Here is a 15,626-nt window from a genome sequence, read left to right on the forward strand (position 1 = left end):
TTCCATGAGCAAAGCAGCCAAAAACTCAGCTTGCGTTACACAGCCACCGAGCTCTGCCACAGGAGAGGTCTTGCCTTCTCCCATCAGCTAAGGGACACGTAGCACTGCTCCGGCCTTCAGGCTGAGCCCTGGGGTGGCAGTGGTCCAGTGTGAGCTCTTTCCCTGGCTTTTGGTGGCCTCCAGCCCTGAGCTGCACCTAGTGCTAACCTCCCTCATGCTGATCGGCCTGTACAGCCTCAACGTGAACAGCTTGCGGATGGGCCACAGGCCAAGCATTATTCAACAATTCTGAGAAATAAATCTGTGAAATCATAAGCGCTCTGCAGAAATTAACTCCTCAAATCAAAAGTAAAAAAAAAAAAAAAAAACCCCATGGAAAAGGACAATCTGGCAAATGGCTTGCTCTGAATAATTCACTTGTCTCCAGAATAAAGCCTGGGCTCCCTTCCTTTGCTCCCTAACCAGAGGCTGTGGGGACAGCTATGCTGCTACTGTCCACGCTGGTAATTGTCTGTGGCCTGAGATACACCCATGCTTTTCAGTGCCATCAATCTGGCAGCTTCCCATCGTACGTAATTATTATTAATATCTTTTTTTTTTCCCAAATGCTTGGAAAATGATGAGATAAGTTTGCTAACAAACAGTTTTCATGAAAGAAACAGCTGGGTTGTTCTACTTCTAGCTCTTTACAAAGGCTTTCTGCATGTCTGTTGAGCTGGGGTGTAGCGTGATGAGCTGTTTCTGTTGAGAAACCAGAGTTTACAGAATAAACAGAGTTGAGGTAAACCCTGATTATGGGGAAAGTCTGCGTGTTAGGCTCCCTCACAGCCTTAACTCACACGACTGGCCTGTATTTTTGGAAACACTTCCAAGGTTTTTCCTTTGTGAATTGGTGCAAATGGCTTGTTGGAGCCAGGCGTGCCTAAATTCTCACTGACTTTTCCTTAATCTCTTTGACTCAAGCAGGGCCTCAGACAGGCGCGAGGAGATCAAGGGGGTCCCCGGGGAGCGTTCTGCCGGCGGGGTACCGTCCAGCCGAACCAGCTCGGCGCTTCCAGCTCCCGGCCGCGCACATAATTGCGTACTTTCCTAAATGGGAGAAGAAACAAAGCAATGTATGTCAATAAGCTAAAGGGAATTATCTCATGTACAAGGAACAGCAAGCTCTGTGTTTTCCCTTGTTTGCTCTGGGATTTTCGCTCTTTGTACTAAATTTGGCGTGCCAGAGATTGAGCTCAGCCCCCCCTGCCCGAGGGCCACGTTCAGACATGTTGGGTCCTTGGGGTGGGAGTAGTGTGGCAAGGGGGATTTGATGAAAAATCAGCTGCAAGGGGAAGCGGCAGAGCTCAAACAGCTCTTTTTCTTGGACTTTGCGCCTCTGTACAACCTAACCACAGCCTGAGTACCTTTGCTGCTGCCAGCTCTTCTCACCGGGGCATTGCGACGTGGGGTGGAAACAGTCCCCATTGCCTCCGGCTCCTCCGGCTCCTCTCCAGGCCCCGTCTGAGCCCCCACACGATGAAAGCAAGCAGAGCCCGAAACTTTTTCGTCACACAGCTGTTGATTTTTGCAGAGTTACTAATATCGGTGTAGGTGGGATGAGGCATGTGCTGGTGTGCCTCACCAGCCCAGAAAAGATCATGCAATTCAAATGCGGATGTAGGAGCCCAATTGCCCACTCTGTTGTGCAGTGGAAGTTATACAAGTGTCCTCGGGGGGCGTGAAATGCTAGATCTTTATTTGGACAGCCAAAAAGCCCAAGGTCTGGTGTTGACTTTACTTCAGTCCTTGCTTTAACAAAATCTTCCCTCTTCATTGTGGGACTACCTGTAACGGGGCTGGGGCGAGATCTCTAGGTTGTGTGGCATTAGTCGCTGCTCTTTCCAGCCCAGTGGGATTTTGCAGATTTGAAGCCAGGAGGTGAGTGGCTTTCTAACTAAATACTCCAAGATTTCTGTTTGTTTTATTTTGCTCAGAGGAAGGTTCAAAGATAGAAGGCTGATTAAGAATGATGATGTGCTCCCACTCTGTTTCTGACTGTCCTTTAGGCAGACCTTCAAAGAGAGTTTTATTTGTTTGTGTTATGAACCGAATTTCTTGAGATCTGTGCTTAGAGGAGGCTGTGATATTACCTGGGAATTATTAATTGGGAGATGCTTACTACCTTCTGCTGCTCAAAAACAACTAGAACATGTTTGTGAAATGTGAAAGAAAAATGAAAACAATTTCCTATTTGCTCTCTTTGAAGTTAAGGGGGGAAAAACCCTCAGAGTATAGCTGAATTACCACATAAAGCAACTTTTTTTTTTTTTTTACTATGTAAAGATCAAAGTAGAGGGAGAACAGTATTGCAAGGAGTTTACTTTGATGAGTTTGGTTAAAAATCAAAACTTGGTTTGATGGGGGGAGATACAGACCCAAAGCACTATGTGCCACAGATTTGCTGAATATGTTAAAAAAGTGCTGAGCAGTATTAAATTAATGCAAAACTGAAGATTACACAAGGGTAAACACTGCAGCTAATGTTTGACTAGAGCCGAACTGAGGGCTGAGTGCCTCCACTTAATTTGCAGACCATGCCCACGGCAACCCCCAGGAGGCTGGGAGTGGAGGAGACAGACATTTTATAGTGAGGAGCCACATTATTATTTTTAAATTTAGAAAAAAAAAGAAGAATTCTGGCTAAAGTTACTGCTTCTAAACGTTGGGGAGAGGGAACTGAGAGAAAGCAACAAAGAAGGAACAGTGAGTAGCTTTTGGAGCTGAAAGAGAAAGATCTGCTAAGCTAATACCCAGTAGGTGCGAACGTCTCTAGTAAATACTAGATCATAAATAGAACTGAGAAAATCAGCGTCGTTCAAAAGGCATGCTGCAGATAGCTATTCAGCCTCAAAGGGACTTGCAGACACTGCTCAAGCATGTGCATGAAAAGCGTGCTTTCCATGAGTGTTCATTTACATACCATCCAGCAACGAAACAGTTGTGGTAAGTGAACACGATGGTATAGGGAAAGCAGTGAAATACAAAGTGGCTTTCAAGTTCAAACAAATATTTGAAAATTATTTCTCCCACTCCACCCAGCTCAGATCATGACACATTTTCCTTCCCTAGCAAGATGGGCCGTCCCCATCATGCTGCCTGGCGGACTGATCCTGCCTTCTGGAAGGAAGAGCACAAAAGACTGCTCTTGCTTTGCAGTTAAGAGTTTTGTATGAGATCTTCCACTTATGAAGAGCACGTTTGAGCCCCTGACAATCTGTTGCAATTCCTATTTGCATGAGTGGTTTGAGAAGTGAAAGGAAAGAGAAGAGGGCAGCACTGGGCTGGGACTGTAGCTGGTTTAAACTTACTCCCCAGATAACTTTTTTTCGTCATTGAAGCCCTAAGTGCCTTTTAAGCATGATATGCTATGTCTTCAGTAGGACAGCAGTGGATATCTTTAGATTGGGTTTTCATCATATACTTTAATTTTCTAGGCCAGGGGATGACCATAATTGCTGAACAATTCAATGTAATGGAATGGGCTAATTCAGCGCTTTTTACTGCATTTTTCCACATAATATCTAAAATCTTTTTTTCCACCGTAACCCATGTTTATGAAAGCAAGTACTTAACCCGCACATTTCCTGGGCTTGAATCATTTCCTTAATAAGGCATAAAATTTTGCAAAATCAGTCCCCTTACATTAACACATCATTATAAGGAGATATCAGTGTTTAGCACGTCAGAGGCATACACTACTAGTCTGTGCAATGTACAGCTACACCACTCAGCTTCAGAGCCATGTACTGTGGCTTTCGAATAATAATTCTATAAAAGCAAGAGCTTTCCTTTCCTTTCCTTTCTTTCCTTATTTTTTTAATTCAATGTTTTCTTCCTAGTTGCTATAGGCTGTTCTCTCGCAGAGGATGAAGTATGTCAAACATGCTAGCTTTACTTTTAGTTTTGGCTTTGAGTCTGATTGATAAGCAGAAACAAAGCAGCAAGCAATGGCTACGATTTGAAACCGCTATAACTGCAGTTCATAAAATAATATTAAAAGATGACAAAAGCCATAAAAATTTCTGTGTTCCTTTTTGTTGCTGTGTTCTGTCAGACAGGAATCTCCTTTTCCAGGGAGACATTGGAAAGGCTGATATATTACTTCAAAAATAACAAAATATGTATACAAACCAGAATTTCTCCTGCCATGGGGCTGTGAACTCATTGTAGTGCTGCAAGACGCTTGAACGTCGAGCGCCCAGTGACCTGGGCACACAGGTAGAGTAACTCCTGGGAGCAATTCCTCTGACATCAAAAGATTTGCTTGCTTGCATTGACTTAAGCATGTGCTCAGGGCCTGGTCTTCATGCAGATTTCTCATTGCTATGTGAACTTTTCTTTGGAACAAGACTTGTTATCAGAGCAGTTTTGTTACAACGGCTTTTTGCATAGGCGGGGACACTGAGCTAAAAGCTCTATACCTTCTTACGAGTTGAATGCCTCTCTGTGTCCATTGAAAGGGTGGAGTGACTAAGCCTCTGCAGAGCCAGCTCCAGGGATGTGAGCCTGAGCCGTGCTCTGACTTTGTGCCCTTCTGAGCTCTGTTAACTCAAACCACTGTACGCACAAGGTGCTTCCTAGGAGAAGGTCTCACAACTCTTGAAAAGCATTAGTCAAGCAAGTCGAATCTTGCTTCATTTCTGACTGGGGCTAGAGCTCAGATCTGCCTGCATTTCAGGCACGTGGACCATCTATCCCAGGAGCCAACTCTTGCTCACGAGAAGGCCACTCAGCAGCTTTGTTCCTGACTAAACCATAGCAGGCTCAGGTTTACATTAATAAAAATCTGTAAGATGTCATCATTTCATAAGTTAACACAAATCAGACTCTTTGCTGGTGCCCCTGAACTTTCTCCCATTTTGTGAGCACGCAGTCTGGGTTTTGACTGTTCAAGATACGTCAGGATAAGCACACCAGAAGATAAAAGGAAAAACAAGTTTAATGAAGACCTGAGTGATACAGGGTTAATGAAAAGGAAACACAGGAGGGCTAGCCACAACCAGAATTAGTGCTGGTAGCCTGCTGGGTCAGTTCTTTATAGTGTGCTCAGGGTTAGGATGGGTGGCTAGCAGCATATTACTACAGTGAGGCTATTTGTGTGGGACTGGTCTTAATTCTCTTGGAGATGTGAAATCATAATTATTTGGTTCCTTTCAGTTTGAAGCAATCCAGAAACGATGCATCTTCTGAGTGTGTGGGAGGAGAACTTCCTTCTATTCTTTCTTGCTCTCTCTCTCACATGTCCTTTTCTACTTCTTGATCCTAATATGTGACAGTAAATAGTACTGGGAGAATTATTCATACTGAATAATTTTGTTGATATATTTCACCCTGGAAACTCTTCAAGCACATTGTGATTTCTCTCGAAAGTGTTTGAAAAATGCCACTAACTGTAAGCCACGTGGTATGGTTTCCCTTCCCTAGTTGGATGACTGGCTCTGTGATGACGGCTCTGATGGGAGTGCTCAAATGGGTCAGGAATGTGGAGCATGTCCAGGTCTCGCGGATTTTTCATGAGTCACGGGATTTCCACGAGGTCAGAGCCTGTTCCTTTGGTTAAAAAAAAAAGAAACTTCATCTCTGTCGTGAATTTCAGTCTAGACCAGGAAAAATCCCACTCCCCCTCACTCTGGCTGCCTATTTTCTTTTCCAGTGTTCTGAGTGAAGAGCAGACCATGAGAGCCCAAGTTGGCCAAGTTCATCCGAATTTCACAAGTAGTTGTGTCAGGGACACTTAGTTCTTACAGATTTTCTGCAGGCACGGTAGAGGAGAGAAACCCTACCAAAGGATTTGGGGAGAGCAGTCTAAGCAGAAATCCAGTTCCTCGCTAAACACCAGTGACCGCACTGGGAGAGGAGATGTTGCACATGCTCCAACTAAGTGAAAATCTTCAAATCTCAAGCTTTATTCCTGGCCAGATAATCCAGCATTAGGCAACAAGGAACTGTGGGTGTTGTAGGTGAAAAATGGCTTAAACTGTGAATGCTATCAGGCAGCAGATAATTTGGTGTATGTATGTGTGTGGGTGAATGTCCAAAAATGAGCTTTTGAACTCTCAAGCAGAAGCCTGCTACTTGCTAGCTGCAACTGATGCAGGCTGGTTGTCAATTTTGGGGCTAAACAAAAGTAGCATGTCCTGAATTCTCCAGTTAATAAAGAGATGTGGGGCAGAGACACTTATTAGGAGACTGATGACATATTGTGCTTTTGCACATAAACTATTTAGATTGTGAAATCTGGGGTTTGGTGTCCTGGAAAGCAGAGTTGCCCAAAAAGAAGGGCTCCTGTAGAGAAGAAATGGTAATGGAAAAGAGAAGGGCGGTCAGGAAGAGGAAGGTGACAATCCTGGCAGGAGGAAACCCCCTGGTAGTGGGGAAAGTTCCAGAGATGAGGGAGATGGGGGATCATTGCCACCATTCCTGCTCAGTCACAGGATCGTGGCCAGCCCGAGCTACAGTGGCACGAAGGTTGTGCGTCAGAAATCCTATGCACAGCCCCACCGCGTGAGTTAGTTTCCTTGGCCAGCTGGGGGTGTGCAGAGCTTGGTGACTGTGCTCTCCCTTCTACCCCATCCACCTCCTTCTACCCCTGGGGTTACCCTAACAAGGGCAATTTGTGCTTGCAAACTTATTTGCAATATAGTGATGCAACAATATGGTGTTTGCAATATAGTCATTAATCCAGGCTGGCACTTTTTAGGCAATGTATAAACACGCAGCATGCACGTCCCTGCTTTGAGGACTCTTCAGGAAAGCAGACAAATGACAGAAAAGCACAAAAAGGAGAAACGACAGTCTCCAGGTTCACCAAAGGTCGGCAGCACGACAGGTCTAATTCCTCCTGACACTGACCTACTGCCTCCTCACATTTTTGTCCTGGTAAACAACTAACCAACACCAAACGCCTTGTGGCCATCATGTACCTTTAGCATCAAATGTCTAACTGAAAGCACTACTAGTTTGATATGGCTCTCTGGACCTTACCCAGGGCCCTATTTCCAGATAATTTTTCTATCATGTTCAACCACACATGGTTACACTTGGGTAGAGAAATGCTCTAAAAAGGTCATTTGTAGTTTGGAGAGAATTGTTTCAAATGAAAAGATTTGAAAAAGGTGCTGAATGATCTGGGGAGTGAAAAAATCCCAGTGAAGGCCTGCAAAACTGTGTTTCTTATGTGTTTCTTTCTGTACTTTGTGCTTTGATTAACTCCTTCCCTTCCCTTCCCTTCCCTTCCCTTCCCTTCCCTTCCCTTCCCTTCCCTTCCCTTCCCTTCCCTTCCCTTCCCTTCCCTTCCCTTCCCTTCCCTCCCCTCCCCTCCCCTCCCCTCCCCTCCCCTCTCCTCTCTCCCCAGCTGTAACGAGGAAGGAGTCAGGTTGGTTATAGCTCAGACGGTGGGACGGAGGGAGGGAGCATCCTGGAGTGACCCCAGCTGACGTCAGGATTTGTACCTACTGCCTTTCCCTGTTTCAGCCTGAGAATGAGATTCTGCCTGTTGCCAGTGCTGGTGATGGTGGGTCGAGGAGGTTTGCCTAGTTACTAGCTCTCTTTCCAACCCACAGCTGGAACTGTCCTCCTAGTTAAACTGGGGGTAGTTGCTGGAGCCCTGATTCACAATTTGGGAAGAGGCTGCTGCCTAGGCTGTTTCTGTGGATGGGGAGCTGGTCATCGGTGCTCTCAGCGAACCAACGAGGGGAGCTGACAGAGCAGAGCTTACAGGCGACATGTCCTTACCCCGCTCCCCGGGTGGGTGCCCTCTCTGACAGAGAAGCAAAAGCCAAGAAAGAGGGAGAAAAAGAGAAAGAGAGAGGGTATGGGAGAGGGCAGGAAATAGAAAGAGAATTAAAAAAAAAAAAAGTTTAAAATGAAGACTCACAAAGAGTCTTTTACTGAGGAGTCTTGAGCTTGGCATAGCACAGAAGGTTACCAGTAAGGCATCGGCAGAAGCGTACAGGCAGGTTAATGTCCCTAGAATAAAGTATGAGTCAGTAATAACAGGGTCTTACAAATACCAAGCTACAGCTGGTCAGAAAGTCTGCACAATAACACACCATTAGATTTAGTAGTCACTGTATATACAGAAACATATCCCCACTTCCCAACAAGCACTAGGGATGCACAGAAAAGGCTTTTGCTCCAGACGACAACCCAGGGTTGGGGTGAGGCAGTGCCCAGGCGCAGAGGAGCGGCTCTGAGCCCCAGGAGCTGAGGGTGCTCTGCTTCATTGGTACAGCACCAAAGCAGGCATTTACATGAAAAAGTCACTGAGAGAAAATCAAGAGGGTGGCTGTTAGGGCAACATCGTAGAGCTTTGTCAATATGGCAAGGCAATGAGTAGGACAAAGACTATTCTTTCTTGCTCGGTTTTCATATCTGTTGGGAGCTGTGCAGGTGTTAATGAATTTTTCCAGGTATTTTTTTGACAGTGAAATTCCTCTTTATGAAAAAACTAGAGATATTGCATGAAGATAAAAGAGATGGAGTCTCTTATGCCTTAAAAATGCAAAAGAAGAGAGAACTTACTTTTTGAAGTAGTTCACATTGTGTTTTTGTTAATAAGTTCTTTCTTTTATGGGTTTTAAATACTAGTTCTTCTCCCTGACACGTGTTCATTTGGCTGCTAACACACCACGCATATACCAGACTATTTCTTCAAGAAATATAGCCTGAAATCAATCAACATTTTTAGGGGCAATGGCAGTTATTTCCCTGCTCCCCCATGCCATTTTATTATGGTGAAAGCACAAAAGAAGCCACCTGAATATGAAATATTGTGCCTGAAAAAATCCATGTGGATGGAGAAATTTAAGAATGACAGGAGTGGAACAGTAATCTATTCATATGTATAACAGCATCCATCCAGCAAATGGCATGCTGTGCAGTCACTGGGAACCCAAGGGCCAATCTCCTGGGCTCTCTGCCTAGCTCTGCTTTTTCACAGTCTCATGAAGGCACTACCAGTTTTTAGGGAGGCAAAAGTCTGGTGCAGGGAATTAAGAGTAACTCAAGTAAGGGACTTACAGCCTGAGGAGGTCAGCATCTCTGTTAACTGAATATTTACATACCTGTCAGAGTGGGGTCTGGCTGAATGGGGCTGCTCAGGAGTAAAGGCAGATGGTAAAACAGGATTGCCCAAGAGCAGGAGTTTTCACTGAGGGTTGGCCAAGATCAAAGGAAAATGGCACCACTGGGCTGACCAGGCTGTGGCAAGCTATACCTGTGTAGCTGCAAATCCCTATGTGGTCTGTCCATCTGTAGTTTCTTGCAGGATGAGGGTTGTAATTTTTTCGGAGAGACTTGATGATTCAGCAAAATAAAATTAGTCTCTTTTTCTTGGCATGAATACGCTTTTCAGGATGTTCCTCTGCCCAAGACTGAAAACGCTTTCAGAAAGAGATGAAATTCAAAAGGTCATCGCCAAACAAACAAACAAACAAACAATCAGGCAGCAAGAATGGAGAAGACATCTGTCCCTACACAACTGTGTGGCTGATATTATGGGGAACCAAGAAAGTCTCAACAGTAGAACAGTAGAATTTACAATATATGCAGTTAATATGCAAGGGACACAAGAAAAATAATAGAAGGCAGGCATTTATTGTCTGCAACCCAAGGACTTTTTCTAAAGAATGTGAGAACTTCGTAAGAGTAGGAAATCCTTGATTAATACTACGGGTAGACATATGTATTTGCTATGAATTAGATAAAAAAGAAGGAAGAGCTACAACACAGTCTCAGAAGGACCTGCATCCCAAGACATTATAACAAGGGCTTGCTTTATGTACAGCTCCAGACAAAATGGACCCCTTGAGTAGGGAGAACGGTGACTGGAGAGAAGAGGTTTGGCTTCGCTTGCCCCAGGGAAGGCCCTTCTCCTCCCAGCACCTCCCAGCTGCTCCCATGCTTGTGTGAATGGAGAAGGCACCAGGCTGAGTGGTTGCAACCAGAATGTGGTGCTGCATCTTTATTTAGCATGACTATTAATGACCAAACAATCATGGTTCCTCACCCCAAACTGCCTGATAATCTACTGTCTCTCTTGGGCCTGTTACCACCACCGCTGCTTTTAAATCCTTGTAATGCCATTGATTTCAGTGGAGCTAATCTGAAAGGTACACACATGGGAGATAGATAAGAATCACTTCACTCCCATGCTGAATGACATGGCCTGCACTTCACAGCTGGCAAATGCGTATGTTTAGTGGCACCACCACACACTTGGGATAGTAGATGTTGAAATTACATTAATCTGAATTGAATATTCCAAGCAAAACTACTGCCAAAACACACACCCGTTTTGGTAGCAGTGATGGAGGGAAGCCAGCGCTCCTCCTTCCACCCCCCACAAAGAGTTCATGCAGAGTCTTTAAAAAGTTACTGAATGCATAAAGCGGGGGAATGTCATCATCACCTGACAGTAATGATCACATTTCATGGTAAATAATTACCAGCACCCAATTACAAATGTGAGCTTCTTAAACTGCCATAATTCATGGCAACATGCTTGCTGCCTCCAGCCACAAATCACAATTTTTGCTAGGATGTGGGTGAAAGAGCCATCTGTGCTGATTTCCAGTGAAGCCTCCAAAAAGCCCAATTTATCAATATTATGTTCGTCTTTCTGCCCATCTCCATTGGCCTGAGCTCGTCTGAACAAGGGTGCTGTTCCTCCCTCCCAGTGCAGGTCACCAGGACAGACCCTCCAACACGCACATCCGACTCTACAGCACCCGTTCCTGTTGTCTGCCTACCGCCCTGGAAGGTCTATTTAACCCACTCACACTGGTGACCACCTGTTTTAACAAGCCACTGATATGCCTGGCTTGGTTTTCTGCAGCACAGCGTTTATTATGAGACCGGCAGACATTATGCATTTTTTGCCTGGAGGTACACCCAACAGCAAGGCGCCTCGGTAAGCTTGCGGAGCAGCGATACTCCTACCTTAGTGTTCACATCTCTGCCACAGTCCAAGTGACTCATATACAGTGCTACAGCTGTTTCAGCTTTCTCATTTTTTTTAAAGCCAGCTCTATTTGTGACTAAAGCTTATGTAAGTAATCTAAACCCTCAGTATTTACAATATAAAAGCACACAAGAAACCCCTCTCAGACCTTAAGCTTCTGTAGGATTTAATTTGGGGGTATTTTATTTGAAAATGCAATATCCTTCCCCCACCCCCCCCTCGCCCTTTTCTTTCTTTCCTATGCGGAATTAAAAGAGCAGATCTTGGATGGAAATGCACTATTTATAAAAATGAGCTTACCTCATTTGTGTAAGAATGGAAAGACTGTCAACCTTGATTAGAAAGCAATAATTCTTAAAAGGAGTCAAGTAAGGTTTAATATTATTGTTTTCTCTAGGCCTGAAATGATAGAAGTTTACAGAAATTGTAAATAAAAAATGAAAAATGAATAAGCGACTCAGGAAATTAGTGTATCTGAGATCTACTGCCAGGGCTGTTTAAAAAAAAAAAGTCCAGAATAGCTCGTCCTGTTTTAGGGTTGGAAACCTTACAAAATGCCTAGAGGAGGCACTATCAAGCTATGCTCCATTCTGAGTTTTACTACAACTATGGCCACCTACAGCTCTATGGCAGTAGACTTACACTGAAGTATTGCAGTGCTGAGTCAGGTCCTAAGTGTCATTCCTTTATCTGGTTATTTCATTCATCTTTTTAGCTCATGCTCCTTGGCACCACAGTGGGAGATGGTCCACACAAAATTGGTTTTAAAATGTTTTAGTTAAACTGGCGCATGACGTGGTCACTCAGACCGATTTAAATCTGCTCCGTATCAATTTAGTTTAAGTCATTTCCTGATCAGATTAAACTAAATCAATACAAACCAACTTCAAATAGTTTCCAGTGTTTACACTGGCTTAACTAATTTGATTTTAAAACACACCTTTAATTAAACCAGTGCAATTCTGAGTGTGGAAAAGGCTTTGCAAGGCAGAACTGCTTGTCTGTGAAAATTGGCTAATATTTTACTACCCTGTTGTGCTAATTGTGACCTGTACAATACAGCGAAAAAGCAATGCTATGCCTAAGAAGCGTGACAGTAGGTGAGTCTTCGAAAAAATGCTGTGTCTTCGCCATGGCTTGGAGCAGTCTGGATGTAGGAAGACAGTTGTGGCCTGTCAAAAGACAATTACATATTTACAAGGAAGACACGTTTCATTTATGAAACAGGCCACTCTCTAGAGAACCGATAGCAGTTGGAGAAAGCAATTGTACCTGTGGCTTGGGGGTTGTTTCCGTCGTCTTTTTATTTTGTTTCCATCTTTTTGACTTGGCTGTTCTGAACATTTCTCACAATTTTGTTAGCAAGGGAGAATTTTTTTTCCTTGACAGAGTGACCGTTTTTTGCAACATGGAGAAACATTATAGGAAAGCTTTACTCAAAGACAATACATGAAACTTGCAGTTTATCCCAGAGTTAGAATTGTGACCATTCTTTGGGTTGTTGGGGTGGGGTTTTTTTGCTATCTCCACGAGCATTGTTGTGTATACTCTGCTAGTCACATAAATTCCGTGCTTGACTCAAACTCAGAAATTTGCACAGTATTTTTGGTTATCAGCCCAAAAGTATTAGTAACATACGTAATCTCCTCTAAATAACTGATGCTCCAAATAACAAACTAGCCGGGAAGCCTATGTGTTGTTATTGCCATTTTGCTAGCAGGGAACTGAAATGTAGGCAAACACAAAACTGAGATCCAGCCCACCTCTCCTATGCATCTTTCACATCACTAAGCGGCCACGCACATCTGCCTGCAACATCTGCCTAGGCTGCTGGGAGAGGTCGGTGGGAACCAAGAGGGGCAGAGAGAGATCCACTCAGGATCACTTTGGTTCCTCCATCATTCTCCTGATTCTGCAGGGACACTGAGCTCCTCCTGGGCTGATCACATCTTCTTAAGCAAGGTGTCTTCTTCCTCCTTTTAGGATTGAGAAAGCCAGCAGAAAACTTTATGTGCCTCCACATACTAAGGATGCAGATTGCCCAGTTTTGTTTTGTTGTCTTTTGTATCATGTTTGAATGGGTCAAAGCAAAATGGATGTTATGAGACTAACCAGGTGTTTAAAAAAAAATCCATCTTCTCCATAGTATGAAATTTAAAAAGCTTTGTTACTCTGTCTTAAAAGACTGTAAAAAAAAAAAAAAGAGCCTGGCAGGCTGGCAGCAGTGTGCAAATTTAGGGATGGTGCTGACTCTTGCCGCAGGAAATTACCTGCTCCCTGTGTTACCCTGCAATGTACCAGTGCTGTACAAACAGGGGAGGACGAGACCCCTCTGCTTTGGAGAAGGAGAGGAAGGTAATCAGAGCTGTTATCCCTGTGCTCTCCGTATCCTCTCGGGAAAGCTGGAGCAGAAAAAATGCTGCCTTAAGCACTTCCTGGGGAGTAAAGTGGAAAGGCTGTATAGAATCCTTGCGAACACTGTGAGGAGATGAAGCAGCTATGGAGGACCTTGACTGACAAGTGTCATCTAAAATGGTGTAGGCATAGCCTATGTGGTCTCCTGCACATGCCTCCCAGCTCTGAAGGGTGAGGACAGGATGGCGGATGCAGTTTTCCATCCCAGAACAGGTCAATGAGCCCAGACGGAGTTTGGTGCTCCTTGGGCTGGTTGACTAGTAGCTAACTTAGGTATTGCTGCACGATGCAGATACACACCTCACCCTCTGCCTGAGAAAAGTCAATAGCGCTGCATTGTTCCACTTGTTTGGTTTCACTGTGGAAAATGCACCTAGAAGTGCCTTCATTTACATACAACACAGATGCAAAGCAGACTTTCTTTTAGATTTGATGCGACACAGTTTGCTGTCCGTAGGCCAATGTCACCCAGGAAGTGCTACGTGGTAGCCTGCAGCTGTTCTCCCATTTCAATTGCTGAGGTGAGCCCATAGAGCCCAAACCCCACAACGCAGTGCCCTATCGTGACTAAGGGGGGGTTTCCTCTCATCAAGATGAAACAGAGTGTACTGGAACTGGAAGCCTGGAGGGCTCCCAGATGGATAATGTAGCTGTGCTAGTTAATTAATTCAAATTGGTTGGGACACTGACAAGCTGCCAAAGTGCATAACAGGCAGAGGTTGAACATGCCCTTGCTTAGGATACTTTTGTAGAGCATACGAGAAGTTAAGAGTGTGCAGCCAGGCACATTATAACAATTTGCATCCCACCTTATAATTTCTGGTTTCAAAACCTATCTGGATGAGTCAGAAGCAGCATACAGGGAATTCAGCTGCTAGTGCAAAGAAAGCACCCATCCAGGACCCCTCTTTTACTGTGGGATTAAAGCCTGCCATTGCCCATATTGGGCTGTTATTCTTTGTGTTGTGGTGGTGGCAAGATTTCCAAATGATAGTCAGGGCTGAATACTGTAAGCACATTAGGGACGCCATGAGAACCAAGCCCTGGCCCCTGAAGCTGAGCAGCTCAACTGGTAAGGTGTAGAAGGGTGGGGTGAGAAACAGAGGCATGGAGAGATGGAGCTACTTCTGCAAGATCACGCAGTAAGCCAGTAACAGAGACAAAATTAGATGAAAATTATGTCTGGTGTAAGAGGCTATTCATTCACCATTTGAGAAACAGATGTGAAACACCCTTTGATGGGGCTCAGACCTGCTCACGTACACGTGTAATGAAGGCAGGCTAGAATTTCAGTCTTCAGCCAGAAATACCTCAGCAAACCAGCCATGCTGAGACTCCCGCTCTTCCTGTCACAGGGCTTATGATATCATCCCTATTCAAAATTGCACAGAAGACTGAAAGTTGGACTAAAGTTTGTCCTTGTTAGTGATGCAGAAAAAGCCTGGGCAGAGCAGATGTCGAAGAAGAATCGCAGGGACCAGTCTGAGGACAGGTAAACATAGCAGAATGTGGAGGTAAGTGTACACACTCTTGCTTTGCTAATTGTAGGTGATCTCCTAGGGAAAGACTATCATTCCTAAAAGGACTTGATCCTAGCCACCACTGGAGTCTGTGCAGAGGCTCCTACAGATGTTAGTGGAGCTGGATCAGGCCTTTGGAGAGAGTTGGTGATATTCTGGTGAATAAAATCTGTGTCCAGCGCCCATAGAAAGCTGCAAAGATAATAGTGCAGTGCTCTACAGGACCGTGAGTTCACACTCACAAAGACACTCAACCCCGCACCAGCAACACACCCACATTATTCTTGCAAACTCCTGAATGGAAACTTTCCAAAAACAATACCACAAAATACATATCTGTCCTTCTTTTTGTGATAGGCAGTGGTGTAGTTAAGGGTAGACTTGGTTAGACAGAGTATAATCACTTTTTATTTTTGGAGGCAAAAGTTTGCCTGCTTTTTGGCAGCTGTAAGTGTGGGTACGCCAGGAAAAAAACCCAACAGCCTTGTTTACCTTACATAGCTTCCAACCCTTTCGCTTACTGAAACTGCCCCTGAGATGATATCCTTTATGTATACCACGGTGTACATGATGGTGCTGTGATAGAAACCTCATATCCCAACTGCTTGATAAATCAGACATTGTCTTCACATAATTGTCTGGGATGCTAATTAAACAAAACAAAAGAAAACCAGAACTTTGCCTAC

At 44.4% G+C, this 15,626-nt stretch overlaps 1 long non-coding RNA gene across 1 annotated transcript in view; it reads left to right on the forward strand.

Annotated features, from left to right (window-relative positions):
- The first annotated feature begins 1,679 nt into the window (after positions 1-1,679).
- The window catches only part of LOC142404993 (uncharacterized), a 34,747-nt gene continuing 20,800 nt past the window's right edge, over positions 1,680-15,626 (forward strand). The window contains exon 1 of the long non-coding RNA XR_012774024.1: positions 1,680-1,920. This is a non-coding gene — a long non-coding RNA (uncharacterized LOC142404993). The remainder of the gene's footprint in view (positions 1,921-15,626) is intronic.

The sequence above is a fragment of the Mycteria americana genome, chromosome 1, assembly GCF_035582795.1.
Source record: "Mycteria americana isolate JAX WOST 10 ecotype Jacksonville Zoo and Gardens chromosome 1, USCA_MyAme_1.0, whole genome shotgun sequence".
NCBI lineage: Eukaryota > Metazoa > Chordata > Aves > Ciconiiformes > Ciconiidae > Mycteria > Mycteria americana.